General features: G+C 39.2%; 1 protein-coding gene across 3 annotated transcripts in view; it reads right to left on the minus strand.

Moving 5' to 3' along the window:
- Positions 1 to 21177, minus strand: part of SGCZ (sarcoglycan zeta) — a 1116694-nt gene that overhangs the window by 811738 nt on the left and 283779 nt on the right. For all 3 annotated transcript variants that reach the window (XM_068278612.1, XM_068278609.1, XM_068278611.1), the window contains one exon: positions 11204 to 11287. The gene's annotated coding sequence lies outside the window, so the exon portion shown is untranslated. The remainder of the gene's footprint in view (positions 1 to 11203; positions 11288 to 21177) is intronic.

A 21177-nucleotide genomic window follows, 5' to 3' on the forward strand; every position in this document is an offset into this window, starting at 1 on the left:
GCCGTATACAATCAACGGATGTTTTTTCCAAGGTGCACTTACACAGCTGGTGTCACAGCATTAGGATGGTAATCCCTGGTGGCCAAGCCAAGAATCATAGAACAAGAAAGTAAACACACTATTGTTTAACATACTCAGGTACTTAAAGTCCACTTCCAGTCAAATATATTTTGTTAGTGCTTGATAGAGTAGATCAGAATTATAACTTTTGTCAGGTTGTTCTGTTTTTTTAAATCTTTGCTGTAGAAATTTAAAAATAAATCAGGCCAGAGTTTTGTACACTATTCAATACTAAAACAGAACTTTTGGTTTAAGTTGTTCCTTCAGCTAATGGTATGGGAAGTAGAAAGGAAAGTCCATGGTGTTCTAGGATCTTTTAATCATTACCATATATGTAGTTTAGTGTATTATGTATTACTAATAATTTAGTATTCTTTGATTTAAGACGAGGATTTAACTAGCATACAAGATACATCTTTATACCATCCTTCCGAATTGCCCTAAAATTGCAGTAAATGAAAATCAACAGTGCAAACGCCCTATAACCACAGGGATTGTAGAATTCCACTCCTTCCAGCACTACAAGTGCATTTTAAAGTGTTGTGTGCCTGCATTATTGATTTTTGCTTCATTTTAAGATATGAGCATATATGGAATATTGTATGCAGAGCAAATTCTCCTGGCTATATCTACTATGGATGTATTACAGTGAATGCCTACCTTTATGTTATGAAAGCAAGTTATATTCTGTCATCTAAATTTTCCCTAGGGACAGATAAACCATTTTTTTATATATCTCCATCCTGTGCAGCTTTTCAGAAGCCGCTACAGTCTCTCCAGGTTTTGCATCACTAAATTCACTCTCAGTTTCACAGAGGCAAAAAGGTTACAGAACAAGTGCAGGTAAATACAGATAGTTGCACAAGAAAAAAAGGAAGCAGATCAACATACTTTATGTGTTTTGATGGCAACTTAGATACCTGTCCTGGGGATCTGACTTACATAAAGCACAAGTAGCCATACATCAGCCCTAATTCAAGTTACTATTCCTCCTATGTTTTCTCCTTGGTGGTATTTTCACATCTTATCAATAATATGCCCTTTTAACCACTTCACATCCAGACTTTGTTAACCCCTTATGAACCAGAGCAGTTTTGACAATTTAGCTATGTCCCTATTTAATCAGCAATAACTTTATCCTTACTTATGACACCTACATGAAATATATATCACTTTTTTCAAGATAAACTAGGCTTTCATTATATGACAGTTTTCCCTCAAACAATTTTGTTTTCTATGCATTTCAATAGGAAAAAGGGAAGAAAAAATGTATTTTCTCGGTTTTACCAATTCCAGTTTAAAAGTGCTACTGTAGATAAACAACACAAATTGTCTGTCACAAAACTTAGATTATGTTCCTGTCACAATTTATGGTGAGGATATTTTATTCTGAAATAATGCTACAGTGTGTATTTTTCACTATGAACTAGGAAAATAAACGCATTTTTAATGGCAAAAAAAATCAATATTATTGGCTCAGAGAACATATATTCACTTTCACCTATTAGTGCTGCAGCAGATTGTGCCGGAGGTGTGCACAGGAGCAAGCCCAATCATGCACAGCTGTGCTTCAGCTACACAACTTATATCTACATCCGCGTGGTTTACATAAAGTCACAGAGGACGTAGATATACTGTAGAGGTGGATAAAGTGTTTAAGCCACCAAAAAGTAAGAAAATACTCACTCGACTTTGACAGCACTTGTTACCTTTTTTTTGTATTTTTTTTTTTTTTGTATTTTTTTTCAATTGCAAAGTGCTGAAAATTTATTTTAAACCGAAGATGAAAAATTACCTCCTAGGATAAAACTTAGGAGAAAATGTGAATTGGATTAGGCCCAATTCTGTATTGTCTTGCATTTTGTGTTGTATCTCTACTGTACTGCCTTGCCATCACCAAATACTAATATAAACGCATTATTAATTAAACCAAAGACTTGTATGCTTTGAAAAAATAAAATATATATTTTGTTCATAAATTCTTCATAGTAGGCCTGTCTGGAAATATAAGAAATGTCTTATGCCCAACTATGTTATGCCTAAAACAGGGTCACTCTTTTTAATCTCAGAAAGTTGGGATACTAATTGTAATTTTTTTCCAACAATACATTTTTATTGTACACCAAAAAAATTACAACAGTTGTAGTAAATGGTACATTTAGAGGTGAAATTATTGACATACATTGTGAAGGATATTCTGCATTAGGAGATATTCTTATCCTCAACTGGTAAACTAGGTCCACCTACATCCACTAACCTAATCCGGCTGGATGAGGTGAAAAAAGTCACTCAGTAGATTTGTGCTACTGGAGCAGTGGCTGATTGCCATCCAATAGCTTAGATTGCAAGGAAGATGTCATAAGGATACATTTGTCTTGATACAGTATAGATTTGCTTATTAATTTAGGTATGTCAACTAATTGCAATTTTTAAACCCCTCTGTAGTAGGCTTTTCTAGGGCTGGTTCACACGGGCGTCTGCCCAGCTTTCGGTGGCATTGCATTTGGCTGCGTTCTGTTCGGGTTTTCAGTGGCTTTCAGTTGCGGTCAGCATTTTTCTTCTCCATAGAGGGACATTAGCTACGGCGGTTAACCGCCCCAGGGCGCTACATGTATTAAGTAGGCAAACAATCCGCATAAACATTTGCTCTACTGATATTTAGAAATGATAAGTACATCAGATGATGTTGGTGCCACTAAACATCCACATCAGTTCTAAGCCCAATCTCACGAAACATGTATCAGTCACTGCTGCAAATATTGTCATAGGGCACAGCATACATTAGACTACCACTATTTTAGTAGTTTACAAAAGTGCAAGAACTTTTAGTAGTTTACAAAAGGACTTTAACTTTTTTCTTATTGTTGCTTTATGTAGCTCTGTTGGGGTGATTTCTAACCAGTTCATGTAGTGACACCAGATAAATAGTGACACCAGAGATATTAATTGAGGTGGAATTAATCCACCTGGAAAACATGATCATACTGTTTTTATTAACATTGTGTTTTCACAATGAGAGGAAGAGACATTACTTTGTCAAGCATTTCCTGCTGTTTGCATCCTGGTGGCAAGAAAGATGCATCCTACCTTTGTGTGGTGTGATTGCAATCTCTTTAATGTCATGAGGACATCAACAAAAATCTCACAGGCATTTTAATCATATTCTGCCTGAGTTTGACTAGATTTCCAGTTTCAACCTTTACTTGACAGTGGACCTCCAGAGAAATGTGCACATTTCCCAGGCCCTCTTGTAATGGTAAGTTATAATTTCCTGTTGTGTCTTCTCCACCAAGCATACTGTAAGCCACCAATGATCTGGGCACAGGGTGAGCCGAATGACAGCTCAAGCTGCTTCAGTTAAAATCCCCGGTGATGTAAAACACTGTTCCACCTCTGAGTTGTCGTAACTCAGAAGTAGATGTAATTTTTGGACTGGCAATTGCTAGAGCCCCGAATTACCCTTATGTGCCCCATGCAGTACAACATTACTGATATGGGGTGCCTAGTTTTACTGCTTTTCACTGAGTGCCGTGCTCTGAAATGACCTGCTTCATTCTCAAAACCATCCCTGAAGACCTGTGTCTGCTGGCTTCTGGCACAAAGCCCCACCTCCATGCAAAAAACCCCAAAAAAATATTTTCTATATCTCGATAAAGAGAGCAGAATAGTCATTTTCTGGAGTGGCAGGGCTGCGTGCCAGAAGGTGACTAATACAGGACTTCAGGGACGTATTCGGAGGAGAAAATACAGCAGGTAATTATAACTTCCCATCACATGAGGACCCGTGAAATGTGCAATTTTCAATGGAGGCCCACTTTAAAGAAAAACAGTGGAGGATGATGCTCACTGAACAAACTTTTAGGTTTTGAAATCTTAGAACTATTTTACCATTGTTTGCAAGTCTTTTATTTCAATGCCACAATTTCTTTGGATTGAATAGTTTTACTATATTCTTTGAGTGCGTTTGGAATGTTTTACAGACATACATAACTATGGGAGTCAGTCTTAATCTTACTATATGTATCCTGCATTAAAGTACATTACTGTAATTACTCACTGTCAGACATAGGCTGCCCCAGACTAGACATGACATTTCACTGAAATCCCATATGTTTAGTAATATAATTGTCTTCATTAGCAAAATATTTACAGGACCATGATTAACACATATGCTTTTGTCATGTCTTTGTAATAAAGTTGTATTTTATTGTAGAACAGCTCCATCACAGTGTATTTTTCAAAAAAGGATTATATATGATTTGGTGGCCTTCCTCCAAGGACTCATTAGTCCTTGCTAATTTAAATTCTCATCTAGAGGTTTTTTTTCTTCTTTTTTAACATGAACTCCTCTAAAGATAAGAGTCCTCCTGAGAGGAAGAGAAAAGAGATAAATAACTGGACAAATTTTTTTCTGGCTTGTGATAGGACCATCTCCTTTGAGAATAGCTACTGCTTGTAGTTTGGCTCAAGCAATGATTTGTTGACTTATTATGACAGAAAAAACAGACAAAAGTCATATGGAGGCTGCTGTATTTATTTCATTTTCAGCAATATTAGTTGCCTGGCAATTCAGCTGATCCTTTTAGCCTCACCGGTGTCTAAATCACGCGCCTGAAACACGCACCTGTGTGGTTAATCTAGTCAGACCACAGTCAGAAACATATGATGATTTACATGGTTGTTCAGGACCTGTGGCTAAAGGTATTAGAGGCAGAGGATCAGCAGGATGGACAAAAAATGTACATTGTCTTAAGAAATAAATATGTCAGCCTCTCATTTCAAGTTCCCTTGAAGGCTGCAGAGGAAGCTGTCCCAAAGACAGCAATAGAAACTCCCATATTCCAATGCTAAAAACCCAAGCCTTCTAAACACTTGAGTCTTCTGATATAGTGGAGGTATATGCGTATGCATAAAGTATACAGCGTATATGTCAAACCTTCTCAGAATTGCTGAATCCTAATCTGTATAGGAAGGTGCTGCATCAAATCATTACCCTTAGTACTGTTAGACACATTCTGCAGTATACCTTTAATTTTAAATTGAGAGAAACATTTCCAAAACCTGCAATATGCTTCAGTTTGATTCACTTTTCACTCCCATGATTTGCCAGAAAATTTCCTTTAAATTATTAATATTGCTAAAGAAATAAAACTTATCCAGCACCATCTTACATAGTTACATAGTTACATAGTTACTTTGGTTGAAAAAAGACATACGTCCATCGAGTTCAACCAGTACAAAGTACAACTCCAGCCTGCTCCCTCACATATCCCTGTTGATCCAGAGGAAGGCGAAAAAACCCTTACGAGGTAAAAATTCCTTCCCGACTCCAGATGGCAATCAGATAAAATCCCTGGATTAACATCATTGGCATTACCTAGTAATTGTAGCCATGGATGTCATTCAACGCAAGGAAAGCATCTAAGCCCCCTTTAAATGCAGGTATAGAGTTTGCCATAACGACTTCCTGTGGCAATGCATTCCACATCTTAATCACTCTTACTGTAAAGAACCCTTTCCTAAATAAATGGCTAAAACGTTTTTCCTCCATGCGCAGATCATGTCCTCTAGTCCTTTGAGAAGGCCTAGGGACAAAAAGCTCATCCGCCAAGCTATTATATTGCCCTCTGATGTATTTATACATGTTAATTAGATCTCCTCTAAGGCGTCTTTTCTCTAGACTAAATAAACCCAGTTTATCTAACCTTTCTTGGTAAGTGAGACCTTCCATCCCACGTATCAATTTTGTTGCTCGTCTCTGCACCTGCTCTAAAACTGCAATATCTTTTTTGTAATGTGGTGCCCAGAACTGAATTCCATTTTCCAGATGTGGCCTTACTAGAGAGTTAAACAGGGGCAATATTATGCTAGCATCTCGAGTTTTTATTTCCCTTTTAATGCATCCCAAAATTTTGTTAGCTTTAGCTGCAGCGGCTTGGCATTGAGTACGATTATTTAACTTGTTGTCGATGAGTACTCCTAAGTCCTTCTCCAAGTTTGATGTCCCCAACTGTATCCCATTTATTTTGTATGGTGTTAGACCATTGGTACGACCAAAATGCATGACTTTACATTTGTCAACATTGAATTTCATCTGCCATGTATGTGCCCATATAGCCATCCTATCCAGATCCTGTTGCAATATAACACTATCTTCCTCAGAGTTGATGATTCTGCACAATTTTGTATCATCTGCAAAAATAGCAACATTGCTCACTACTGTATCCACTAGGTCATTAATAAATAAATTGAAGAGCACTGGACCCAGTACAGACCCCTGTGGGACCCCACTGCTAACAGTCTCCCATTTTGAGTATGATCCATTGACCACAACTCTTTGTTTTCTGTCCATTAGCCAGTTCTCTATCCAAGCACACAGACTCTTCCCCAGTCCTTGCATCCTCATCTTTTGCACCAGACTTTTGTGGGGAACAGTGTCGAATGCCTTAGCAAAGTCTAAGTATATCACATCTACAGCATTCCCAATATCCATATTAGCATTCACTACCTCATAAAAGCTGAGCATGTTAGTCAAACAGGACCTGTCTTTAGTAAACCCATGTTGATGCTGAGAAATAAGATTATTTTCTACTATGAAGTCATGTATAGTATCTCTTAGTAACCCCTCAAATAGTTTGCATACAACTGATGTTAAGCTTACAGGTCTATAATTTCCTGGATCTGATTTTTTGCCCTTCTTAAATAATGGGAAAACGTGGGCTGTACGCCAATCCACTGGGACTCTGCCAGTTGCAAGAGAGTCACAAAAGATAAGATAAAGGGGTTTATCTATAACTGAACTTAATTCCCTTAGGACCCGAGGATGCATGCCATCCGGGCCAGGTGCCTTGTCTATTTTTAATTTATTTAGTCTTGCCTTTACTTCTTCCTGCGTTAAGTATTTAATATTACAGTTAGAAGATTGAGACTCTTCCGCCTCTGTAATTTGCAACAGTGCTGTTTCCTTTGTAAAGACAGAAGCAAAGAAAGCATTTAATAACTCTGCCTTACCTTGGTCATCCACCATTGAGTTCCCACCCTCATCCTTTAGGAGTCCTATACAGTCAACCTTTCTTTTTTTAGAGTTGATGTACTTGTAAAACTTTTTTGGGTTAGATTTGATATCCCTAGCGATTTGATTTTCAGCTTCGATCTTTGCCAGCCTAATTTCTTTTTTACAATTTTTATTGCACTCCTTATAATTGCTTAGTGCAGTCTCGGTCCCCTCCTGTTTTAGGACCTTATAGGCATTCTTTTTCCTCTTCATTTTATCTTTAACCTTTCTATTCATCCATAGAGGCCTTTTTTTATTCCTAGACATTTTGTTTCCATATGGGATATACATACTACAATATTGATTGAGAATACGTTTAAAAGCTTGCCATTTCCCTTCAGTGTCCTCCCCTTGTAGTACATTATCCCAGTTCACCAAACTTAGTGCCTGCCTGATTTGATTGAACTTTGCTTTTCTAAAATTCATAGTTTTAGTGGTCCCGCTGCCCCGTGGCCTATCAGTCACCAGATCAAACGTTATCATGTTGTGATCACTATTTCCCAAATGTTCTTGAACCTGCACATTTGATACATTATCTGGTCTATTCGAAATGATCAGATCCAGTAACGCATTCCCCCTAGTTGGTTCCGTTACCATTTGAGTCAAGTAATTGTCCTGTAGTGCTGCCAGAAATCTGCTGCTTTTACCAGAATGGGTAGCCTCAATACCCCAGTCAATGTCTGGAAAGTTGAAGTCGCCCATAACTATGACCTCATTTTTACTTGCCGCTTTTTCAATTTGCTGTAGTAATTGCAGTTCTGCAGCTTCATTAATATGAGGTGGTCTGTAGCATACCCCAATAAGCAATTGGCAACTTTTATTTCCACCATGAATATTTACCCAAACGGACTCCACATCTTCGCAATCTTCCTCCATCTCATCGTTGAGGACAGCTGTAAAAGAATTCTTAACAAAGAGACAAACCCCTCCACCTTTTTTCCCTGTTCTATCCCTCCTGAACACATTGTATCCTTTTAAATTGGCTATCCAGTCATGACTTTCATCCATCCATGTCTCGGTTATTCCCACAATGTCATAGCCTTTGTCATTCAGAATGAACTCTAGTTCATCTATTTTATTTGCAAGGCTCCGAGCATTGGTTATCATGCACTTTATATTTTTACCACCACATTTACCAATTTTGTTTACCTGAAATGGGCTACTTGAAGTTTTACCAACCTCCTTAATCTTTACACTGTCCCCACCCCCCTCTCCACCCCCCATAATGTTAGGCTCCCACTGTCTTTTTACCTTATCTTGTCTATATACTTCTGGAAATGAGCTTATAAGACTTCAAAATAGCATGAAATCAGTTTGGGATAACTAGCAGTTTCACTCTTAGCTGACTTCATATTTGCAATGTATTGGAAGAACTAAAATCCTATATATTTACACTTATCACTTTCACAATATGGCAACATTAATATATCTGTTAGAGCTTTAAAGTGTGATGGACTTATGGGTTGTATTTTTAAAGATATTGAAACTGAATAAGGTTCTTAACTTTTGGATTAATTTTGGAAGAGATTTTGATGCCTTTCCCTAAAAATCAAAGCACTGCTGCACAGTTCACTATTAAAATATTAGTTGTAGCTATGTTGTCATGTAAAGTGAGGGGACAAAAAATAAGTTTTGAATCAGGATAATACCATTTATTGGCTTACTTAGAAGAAAAGGAGTAAGCTTTCAGCTATGAAGTCTTCCTCAGACTTGATTCCTGTACACTAACAACATTTAGAACACACACCTTTTATACAGAACACTGGACATTAAAATGAGATACATTGTTCTGTAACCATACATAAATGTCATTGGACGCCTTAATTACAACATTCGAAGGGTCTTACAGTGATGCTAGCTGATTTAGGACAAAAAGATAAGACACCTTTTTTGCTTGAACATCGCATACCACAGACTCCGTGTGATGAGGAGACACTGCAAATACATTCTATTTTAAGAAGGCAACATTCTGTTTGCATAGCATTTTAGTCAGGAGGCTTTATTTTATCTCTTTCAGGACCCCACACACTCCTAGGAGTTCTGGCTCACTATAAGCTTGCTGGGTAATCTTTTTTTCTTGTTGAAAACAGTTTCTACACAAACTTATGCAACTTGTACATCAGCTTTGATGTTTTTCATCTGTGGGCAGGGTTTTAGCTCCCTATGACACATTAAACCTACCTCCATGCTTTGCAGTTAATCAGTGTAATCAGTGTAATGCGCTAAAACTATTCCTGTAGCAGTCTTCAATTGTGGGGTTAAAATAAACCCGAGTTAAGAGTGATATAGGGGCTGCCATATTTATTTCCCTTTAAACAATCCCGGGCAGCCCCCTGATCTATTTGGCTGCAGTAGTGGCTGAAATACACCAGAAACAAGCATGCAGCTAACCTTATCAGTTCTGACAATATTGTCAGAAACACCTGATCTGCTGCATGCTTGTTCAGGGTCTGTGGCTAAAAGTATTAGAGGCAGAGGATCAGCAGGACTGCCATGCAACTGGTATTGCTTGAAAGGAAATAAATGTCAGCCTCCACATCACACTTACCTCAGGTTCCCTTTAAAACTTGTGATGCATTTTGTCACATTGCGAAGTGGGAAGGTCGTTTTGGCAACAATTTAATAACTTTCTGAAAATAAGTCAATATAAGCAGTGAAATATCAAAGTGTGATATGAAAGATCAGAGGCAGATCAAGGCAGATCAGGGCAGTGGACAGTAGATCATAAAGAAAGTTTGCCCTCTCCCAGTCAAGTTAGCAATGGGGCATTTAATACCTCAGAGTTTTCAGAATAACGATATCGATTTCAAATAAAGTTGGAGACTAGCTCAATGTAGCACAACAGGAGAAGAAATATAGTGTTTGATTTACAAATAATTAGGCATCATATAACTGTGGCATAGACATCATATTGGCTTCTGTAATTTGTTTCTTCTTTGAAATTTATTTTTTCAGATTCTAAATTTACATTAGCTCCGATTTTCAAAAAATGTCTTAGACATGATTGCATAATAATGGAATCGGTATATTTACATAATAAAGTCAGCTCAAGATGAAGTACCACTTTCACTAAGCAGTTGCTAAACTGTAAACATGTATCAGTTCTGCATATCGTTTGTAATGTAACATTATGAAAGGTTACCTTTTCTTTTCAATATGCAGCAAGTTATTAAATTCAACAACACTAAGCTGTAATTGCACCACTTTGCATGCATACATATCAAAAGTACCTTGGAGTACAAATGATCATCTTTGTGCATGAACAACAGGGTACACAGAGCGGGAACAGTTGCTTACTCCTTTTCTTACCTTAAATGTTTGCTCAGAAACCCCTGTGGCATGCTTGTGTATGGGCATAAAATTAAGGTATGCATGCTGAAATAAGGTTTGAACAAACCCTCGTCTTATATAGACCTGAGGAGTTGTTTTCCCCCTCGATTATAGGAAGGTTCAATTTGAAGGGACTCCGAGCACCTCTCATGGGCATGCCTTTAAGCCAGATGACTTCCAAAAAAGTCGTGCTATGACCCCTCTGGAGGAGCCTCTTGCAATGGTCATGCGTGTCACTTACTCTTCCTGCTTCATTTAGTGATGCACTTCTCTAACAGAGAAGACAGGGGTGACCCGGAAGTTATAACATAGCAAGATGACAGCCACGATTTTTAAATTGAAATCGAACGAAAATGATTCAGGTATCAAATGAAAGAGGAGAGCACAAGCTACAGAAAGGTATGCATCTTTAAGTACTTTGCAGTACTGGTCGGAGTCTTAAAGGCATGCCCATGAGAGGTGTTTGGAATCCCTTTAAACAAGACTTATGATGGAGATCTGGCCACGAAGAAGAGGAGCCTGGGGGTGAGGTGCATCAGGGACACCTCTGGACCATCCAGAGGCTTCCCACTACTAAATGTAGTTCTTGTATTTACAGTTATTATCAGGTGATTCAGACCACCATAAGTCCAGAAAATTAAAAAGGGAACGTGAAAAATAGAAAAGGCATTTTCATAGCATTACAGATTTTTTGGGGGGGAAATGTTAAAATAATAAAAAAGTAATAATTATATAATATGTAAAAAGAAAGACACATACCACCATTGATGTATAGGTTCATCCCCAGAATTACCTGTGTACGGATATTAGCTTCACTCAGTAATACAAATGATGCTTAATAACCTGTAAAATAAATACAAAAAAAATATTTTGTTAGTGCAATGCATTTGCATTACAGTCTTTTATTAAAGTAACTAAGAGGTTTATATAGTACCATAATAGAGTATTTCAAAAAATATATTAGTTACTTACAGGTTATCAACAAATACTGTATTTATTGTAATGTTGGTGTTGCCTGGATCAATAGTAAAAAGATCAGTGGGACCAATGGCAGACAATGAACATTTGGCAAGGCTAAGGAAGTATTTCAAAGTGCAATTTCTGCGTGTAAAATACAGCTACCAAACTGACCAGAATAATTAATCACATTCATTTAATTTGACACTCCTTCCTTCTATAATAGGTTAAAATTTAATGGAATGATGTCTTATACGGGAAAACTATGTACATTTCTGGTATGCACAATGCTCTACTTGCAAGATGCCTTGTAAAAACAGAAGGTTTTCTGCGCCCCATGGTTTAAAAAATATTCTTCTTTTTTAAACTTTTGTCAGTAAAAGATAAACTAGCCTCTGAGGACTTTCAACAGGCAACACAACTACTGTCATTATTGTCACTTATACAAGAGATGCACTCACGATTAAAAGAGTTGCAGTTGGCTTATTTAACATGTCCCATCTCCACTTCATTTCATACACATTATAAACTATAATTATTGTGAATCCAGCCTTAAAGGAGGGCAGCATTAAAGTATTATAAAACATCAAAATCAAACAATACAAGTTCATAGCTAGTGCTTTTATCAATACAATATCTTGCCAGTTCTCCACTGCAAACAACAGCAGCTCTGCCACAAATTTGTGAGCTACAACAAAATTATCATAGGCCCCCCTGCAGATCAAACCCCCACCCCTGGGCCCATATGCAATTACTTTTTTCACCTGAGTTTTCTCCTAGTAGATAATTTTTCATCTTGTATTTAAAATAAGTTTTCAGCACTTTGCAATTAAAAAAAAATGCCAAAAATAGTTGTAAATGATTTTTAGTATTTTCTTGCTTGTTGGTGGTTTAAAAGACATTTTATTACAAGTTAGGAAAATATCACCTATTAGAGAACTCAGGAGAAAAAGTGAATTGCATATGGGCCCTTGACCTTGTAGCCAGTCATTTCTTTGCTCCTGAAGAAAAAATAAATATCAGCTTTTTTTTACAAGCTATGATCATATTTGAACTTTCTACTTGGATATATTAATTTGTGGGAAAAAAAAACATTCAAACTATTTTTAAGAAGGACCTGGGATATGGGGGTTCATTAGTGTTAAAAACTGTGTGAGTTGTTATTGTTGCAACAAGTGTGGGTCTCTGAAAGGAAAAAGCGGCCAGCACTCACTACTTGATTACAAGCCCTGTTAGTTCCATAACCACCGACATCTACCAACAATTGTTTGGGGGCAATACAGTATACGCCTTTATCAAGGCAATATCATCAGTGTCATAACACTGATGATTGTAATGCTGGGGAGGCAGAGTGTGTGCTCCAGTCTATGTAGCTGGGTAAAGGAAGAGGCTCCTCCTCAGATGGACACAGGAGTAATGAACAAGGGAGCAAGATTGGCCAGAGCAACTGCAGCTCTAGGCCGTCTATCAGGCTAGATCCTATGGGATACAATACACAACAGACGTAGTCGGTAACAGGCTTGAGTCATACACGTTAATTTAGATGTCAGTCGTATTGGAAGGATTATGCAGATTCGTAGTCGAGAGGCAGGCAAAGGTCGGTACACAATACAATATACAATATTACAATAATACAATACTGACTGACTAGAGTACATATATATCGTGCTGATGTGCAATATATGAAATGTAGCTCTCAAATAATTCAAAGCACAAGTAATGATAATTAACAAGACAGACAAAAGACAGACAGACGGAATGCTCAGCCAATCTAGTCGCTGTTTCAGCGACGGCAACATTCACACTGAGATAGACAAGACTAACAGGTAGGAATGAAACTAATGGCAACCGCTGCTATAGTTCGTCCTCAAGAACAAGGCTAGAAGGAATACTACCAGTCACCAACGTGGTGCTGGCAGAATCCAAACCATCAGGATCAGAAGGACTTCACGGACCCCCGCAGGTCAGCATGAAAATACAGAGCAAGGCATTATGCATTTTTACAATAACAACTTTCACAGCCAACTCAGAGAGCTGAACGCTATGTCGGATGGGGTCTGAAATGGGAGGCAGGCTTTTATGCCGACACCAGCCAATGGATGCAGGTATGCAAATTCCCACACAGCTGAATGGCAATCATTCAATCCTGAGCTGGCTAGATTACCATTTGCTATAACAAATACATGCAGTACAATGCAACAACATGCATGTAGGAAATCCAGGGCTATCTGGCTAAAGTTCAACTGCAGCAAAAAATAGGAGGAATCCTGACCACATCCTGAACTGCTCTGAACTGAAGGGTGATTGCAAATGACAATAAGACTCACTGCAAATGCACAACCGAATGCAAGCAGACAAGTCAGAAATGCCCAGTTGCAGCTCCACTGCAAGCGACAGAACATGCTACAAGATTGATCCTGACAATGATATTGCCTTGATAAAGGGGTATACTGCATTGCCCCAAAACCTGGAAGACATTGAATCAACTTTGAAAAGGAGTTTGCCATGCAGGTAAAATGTGCAAAAGTGACTTTTGTCAGAAGACGCTATGAAATGACTATGGTAGGGATTAGATTGTGAGTCTCTCTAAGGGACAGTTAAAGGAAACATCAGGCAAAATAATGGAAATCCAATTTACTTACCTGGGGCTTTCTCCAGCCCCTCACAACTGTGTGTCCCACGCTGACAGCTCTGTTTGCAGCTGCCGGCTCGGGGTCCCCGCACGGTGCAGACAACCTCGAGGTCGTCCTTACTGCGCCTGTGTGAATCTCCGCTGTCAATCAAGTTCACCTTGTCCGTGGCGTACTGCGCGGGCGAGGTCGGCCTCTGCACCGTACAGGGACCCCGGGCTGGCATCTGCGAATGGAGCTGTCAGCGTGGGACAGACAGCTGCGAGGGGCTGGAGAAAGACCCAGGTGAGTAAATTGGATTTCTATTTTTTTCCCCTGATGATTCCTTTAAGCGACAAGACAATATACTCTGTACATCGCTTTGGAAGATATCGGCACTATATACATACTAAACAATATTCAAGTTTATGTCTGAATGCATTTCTTCTAGGGTTTGAAGAAAGCAAGGATGTGACGATTGTCAAATACCCCTCTAGTTTCTCCTACAGACTGACAGGCTGCATGTGATCATTGTTTATATGTTGCTTCTTAGTCAAACAGAAAAGGGTGTCCAACTAAAGGTTTTTTTTTCTATCTTTCTCTTTGAAGATTTATATCCTCTAGCATTTGCAGTCATGTATTACCATATTACTGTTCAGGTTAAGAATAGCATTAATACACAAACGCTTCAGTATGTAGGGTAATAAAGTCATATTGCATGAACTGGTTGTGCTGAAAATTAAGAGATTTTAGAGTTAAGTTCTTTAAAAAAAAAGTAAAATGAGGTTTCTTGTTGACCTTGTGTGCCTTCTCAATTTATCATAATGGGATAATAACACTGAAAATGTTCCACTCATCTGAAGGACAAACTACTTGGAATGGAATAATACTCTTCATTTTACAAAATTGTCAGGAGCCACTATGAAGCAGCACAACAATATAAAACATAAGGCTTTTGATGACAGCCATTCAAAACTAATTCACTGCAAGATATTACTGTGCATGCTTACATTGCAAACTAACTATCTTGAAGGGCAAAGTAAAGCCTAAACTAAATAACAATATATAAAAGGTGGGAGATGAATAGATCAATACTTAATGGAGTAAGAGCTGTACATTCCAGCCAATGTTTTGACACCACAATTAATGTTACTGCAGGATGTTTACAAAGCAACTGTAACAAGGCACAACTAAAAATCCAGGTACTTTTGTAAAAGAACATCGTAGTTCTACTTAACAATTGTAATGAGGTAATAATAATATTTTTATAGCGCTATCCTATCTGGTGACTCAAAGTGCTGACCCTGAAGTGGGTTTGTTGCCTTTTCTCAAGCTGTCCAGAGAAGGAACCTCTCACACTGATTGTGGAAGTGAGTTCCATATATGGAGTATGGTCTGCATGGGAAGGCCCGTGCAACAAATGTTTTAAGTGGATCCTGGAAATGATCAAATTCATCTAATTGGCAGAGCGGAGGGTGAGTCAATATAAAACATGTACCAAACTCATAATTAGAATCCTTCGATGTGGCAAAGTGAAAAAAAGAGATAACATGAATTTTACGGTAGTTTGAAGGATATACCGTGTATTTTTGAGATTATAAGATGCTCCTGACCATAAGACAGACCTAAATTTGGAGGACACAAACCAGGAGAAAAAAATATACTATACCTGGTGCATGGTGCATGGGGCATCTAGTGGATCTTCTCCCCCCAATTACTATGCCCCCCTTGTACCTCATGTCCCCCTAGTATCTCAAGTATCCCCTTGTACCTTTTGTGTGCCCCGTGTTCCCTTGTACTTTTTGTATCCTCTTGTGTCCCTCTCTGTCCCCCGTGTCCTCCTCTGTCCCTGTGTCATCCACAGATTCCCTTGTGTCCCCTGTTGTACCTGTGTCCTCCTCTGCCCCCTGTGTTCTACTCTGTCCCTCTGGGCCCACCTCTGTTCCTCCACATCCTCCTTTCTCATGGAGCTGTGCTGTGTCCCTGAGTGCAGCTTCAGCATGCTATGGGGAAGAACTATGGTAACTACTGTCCATGTATTGGTGTTTATGGGTTTGCTAATCGCTGAGTAGTTGTGACCTATCAGGTGTCAGTGGGCATCATGTCTTAAACAATGAAGGGATGATGCCCACTGTCGCCTTATATGTCACTGCTACACAGAACCCTGATCCCGTGCGCAAGACAATCAGCACCAGTAAAAGAACAGTAGTTCAAGTTAGCTCTTAACTATAATGTGCCGAAACTGCACTCAGTGATACAGCACAGCTCCAAGGCAGGGAGACAGAGGAGGATACAGGAGGACAGTGGGGGACAAAGGAGGATAGAAGCGGTCCGCTGCAGTAACAATATGTACCATACTTGGGGGGATGACAGGCGATGGTCCAAATTGTATTATTTGGACCATAAGATGCATGTCATCTGTTCACAAATGCGTACATTTGTTACATTTAAGCTCCACTTTAGATTTGTATGTTTTGTTTTATCAACTCTACACAGCTGTTATATACTGTAGATGATTGTGTGGTAGTGATCATATTGGAGGAGGGGAGAATCATAATTATTATTATTTGTAAAAGGACATCTACTACTGCACTTTACAAAGCAAATAGCCATGCCATCAACTGGCCTTTAGAGGAACTCACACTCTACCATAGGCATAATCTAATGTCACATTTAGACGAAGCGAGTTAACATATTAGTAGGTTTTCGATTGCTGGCTTGCAAGGGCAGGTGTCTATCACTTTGTTGTGTTTCCTGTAATCCTATGTTATGTTCAACAAATTGGGGTACATGCACAAAAGGACTGCAAATGTAACATGCGGAGACAGTGCACGTTAGGTGTACTGGGTTTACGCAACTTATGTAGAGTTATACAAATACTATAACCCACTTCATGTTGTTTGCACACATTAGGTTTTGTGTACTTTTGTACATAGCTGTATGTCCCATTGTATTGATCACTGCAACATTTATGTTGTCTATCAACTTTGTATAATGCACCAAATGTGTATTTTGTTTTTTTTGCAATGCCACAGAAGATAATGGTGATATATAAATTAGAAATATACAGGTGAAACTCGAAAAAATTTGAATATCATGCAAAAACAAAAAAAACATTTATTTTAGTAATTCAACTTAAAAGGTGAAGCTAATAAATGAAATAGCCTGTGCAGTTGTTTTGGATAATTAGCTGATTAGAGTCTGACACTTTGAGCTTAGAATAGTGAACATTTACACAAGATTCTAATAGTCTAAGATTTTGATTTTGGGGTTTTCTTAAGCTGCCAGCCATAATAATAAAAACTATAAAGGCTTGAAATATCTCACTTTGCATGTAATGAGTCCATTTCACATATTAGTTTTACCTTTTAAGTTGGATTTCTGAAATAAATTGACTTTTGCACGATATTCTAATTTTTCGAGTTTTACCTGTAGTAATATTAAATGAATACTATCAAGCCAAGTGTTCTAAAATAACAATGTACAAATAATGTCGACGTAGCTGTGTAAACATTTTCCTACTTTTCATGTTAAATATCAGAGGCAAAAGCATTAATTCATTGTGTGTAGATTTTAGCTACACTTGGAATGTCTAATTTGCAGAGGTATGAATCTCTGCAGTCTGACATGCTAAGAACAGTGTAATACTGAAGCAGAGTTATATTAAAAACCTGTCAGGTTTCACATACACAATTACAAATGTTTATGTTGCACATAAGATAGATTTCCTCTGCTCTCTGCAGAGAGTTCAGTCTGAGACAGGCAGAGATTTCTCTCGCTCACCCACACAGGATTAACAGATGCACTGTGAGGGAATTCCCCCTCCCCTCATCACACAATCTGCCATCAGATTAGAGCAGACTGCCATCAGAAAAGTGTGAAAGAAATTTCATAACAGTAAACAAAGATATAAGCATTCTGTAACGATCGGTGTCTACACCCAGAGAGAATCTGATTATTGGTGATCTGCAGTATCACCAGCAATACAGATATATACCCGATTATGGATGATCTGCAGAATCACCAATAATCCGGGTATGACTAACCTCTGGACACCTATATAGTGTGAGTGTTTGGTGCAACAGTAATGACTTTGAGTAGGACCACCTGAGGAGCAGGTGGTCCTTGGCCGTATGAGAAATACCTCCCTCTGGGAAGTGTGAAGACCTTCCAGCAGCCTGAAACTTCCAAACGGGTGGAGCCCCAGGCTGAATAGCAGGAAGGCCCTGTGGCTAAGTGACACCTAGAAGGTGGGCATCACAAGCAGCACTGAGAACTAATTCCTCAATAGAGAGTGATAGCTCGCAAAGTTGGGCAGGCTAGGTCGGCAACACATGAGCAGATAAGGTACAGAGACAGAAGGCTGATTCGGTAACCAGGGACAGGCAGGGTTGGCAACAGGTAATCAGATATGCGTAGGTACCGAACCAGAAAGCAGAAGGAGAGTCAGGAAAGCAATAGGTCATAACAGATATCAAAAAGGCCTAGTCTTGGGTGTGAGGTCCGTGGTCTCAACACACTGGAACTAGTCTGAAGTATAACACAATAGTAACACAGTTTCCCTAGTCTTGGGTGTGAGGTCCGTGGTCTCAACACCCTGGAACTAGTCTGAAGTATAACACAATAGTAATCTGGCTCAGTGTGAATCCCCAGGGGCACCTGGTTCTAACACACTGTGAGATCTGACTATGGTCTAAGTGCTTTCACGTAAGTGTTCGCAACGGCAGACAACTTGAGACTGACCAGCAATAACTATATATAGAGCGGCGCTCCCCGGTGCCACCCATCGCTGATCAACCAATAGCCGCCCGCTCTGAGATCAGCTGACCAACCTGGTCAGCTGATCCCTCTTCGTATGTCATAAAGGTTCCGCCTCTCAGCACGCGCGCGCGTATTCCTCAATCTGTGTGCACTAGAAGGCCCAGCCACATCAGACGCACGCCGCCGCGTGTAACCTGCTGAGCTGAATGTGGAACCAGCCGCCTTGCTGCCAGTCCGCGCGGCGGCTTTTCCGCAATCTATTACACATTCAAATGTATACACCCATACTTAGCAGCACTTCCCAAACATTTCCTATCTCAATTAAAAAATATGTTAATTGATAGTGTTCCTTTAATATGGTAAAAGACCAGATTGGAAAAGGTAAACCATGCAAACATTGGGAAAACATAAAAAACACATGTGAATAGCATCCTGGCTAGGATTTGAATCTGGAACTTAGCAAGGTAAGTTTGCCATCCACTATGTTCCACACACAACATAATACAATTTTGCATAGGTGACACCTAGGGCTGAGCCAAAGTGAAGGTATCACAAGATGTTGTTTACCACCTTAACCATTCTACAAATTATTTCCTACTGTGGTTTGCAAAAGTATTTGGCCCCCTTAAAGTTTTCCACATGTTGTCATATTACTGCCACAAACATGAATCAAATTTATTGGAATTCCACATGAAAGACTAATACAAAGTGGTGTACACATGAGAAGTGGAATGAAAATCATACATAATTCCAAACATTTAAAAAAAAAACATAACTGCAAAGTGAGGTGTGCGTAATTATTCAGACCCCTGAGTCAATACTTTGTAGAACCATCTTTTGCTGCAATTACAGCTGCCAGTCTTTTAGGGTATGTCTCTACCAGCTTTGCACATCTAGAGAATGAAATCCTTGCTCATTCTTCTTTGCAAAACAGCTCCAGCTCAGTCAGATTAGATGGACAGCGTTTGTGAACAGCAGTTTTCAGAACACGCCACAGATTCTCGATTGGATTTAGATGTGGACTTTGACTGGGCCATTCTAACACATGGATATGTTTTGTTTTAAACCATTCCATTGTTGCCCTGGCTTTATGTTTAGGGTCGTTGTCCTGCTGGAAGGTGAACCTCTGCCCCAGTCTCAAGTCTTTTGCAGACTCCAAGAGGTTTTCTTCCAAGATTTCCCTGTCTTTGGCTCCATTCATCTTCCCATCAACTCTGATCAGCTTCTCTGTCCCTGCTGAAGAGAAGCACCCCCAGAGCATGATGCTGCCACCACCATATTTGACAGTGGGGATGGTGTGTTCAGATTGATGTGCAGTGTTAGTTTTCCGCCACACATAGCGTTTTGTATTTTGGCCAAAAAGTTCCATTGTGGTCTCATCTGACCAGAGCACCTTCTTCCACATGTTTGCTGTGTCCCCCACATAGCGAGCGGCAAACTGCAAACGGGACTTCTTATGCTTTTCTGTTAACAATGGCTTTCTTCTTGCCACTCTTCCATAAAGGCCAACTTTTGTGTAGTAGACGAGTAATAGATGTCCTATGGACAGATTCCCCCACCTGAGCTGTAGATCTCTTCAGCTCGTCTAGAGTCACCATGGGCCTCTTGACTGCATTTCTGATCAGCGCTCTCCTTGTTCGGCCTGTGAGTTTAGGTGGACGGCCTGGTCTTGGTAGGTTTACAGTTGTGCCATATTCCTTCCATTTCTGAATGATCGCTTGAACAGTGCTCCGTGGGATCTTCAAGGCTTTGTAAATCTTTTTGTAGCCTAAGCCTGCTTTAAATTTCTCAATAACTTTATCCCTGACCTGTCTGGTGTGTTCTTTGGACTTCATGGTGTTGTTGCTCCCAATATTCTCTTAGACAACCTCTGAGGCCATCACAGAGCAGCTGTATTTGTACTGACATTAGATTACACACAGGTGCACTCTATTTAGTCATTAGCACTCTTCAGGCAATGTCTATGGACAACTGACTGCCTTCAGACCAAAGGAGGCTGAATAATTATGCACACCCCACTTTGCAGTTACTTATTTGTAAAAATGTGTGGAATAATGTATGATTTTTGTTCCACTTCTTATGTGTACACCACTTTGTATTGGTCTTTCACATGGAATTCCAATAAAATTAATTTATGTTTGTGGCAGTAATATGACAAAATGTGGAAAACTTCAAGGGGGCTGAATACTTTTGCAACCACTGTATATGCCTAGTGAAACCTGCACTTAACAGAGACCTTATCTTCAGGTACTGAAAGCTTTTCCTTACATCACCCAACTCATCCAACTGTCCACAAAACTACAAGTATATTATTTTCAGCAACTGAGGTCTTATTGGTGCTTTATGAAATACAAGATGGGATGTCATTTAACAAATGCAGAGAAATCTGATAAAATGTTTGAAATC

The sequence above is a fragment of the Hyperolius riggenbachi genome, chromosome 1 (assembly GCF_040937935.1).
Source record: "Hyperolius riggenbachi isolate aHypRig1 chromosome 1, aHypRig1.pri, whole genome shotgun sequence".
Lineage (NCBI taxonomy): Eukaryota > Metazoa > Chordata > Amphibia > Anura > Hyperoliidae > Hyperolius > Hyperolius riggenbachi.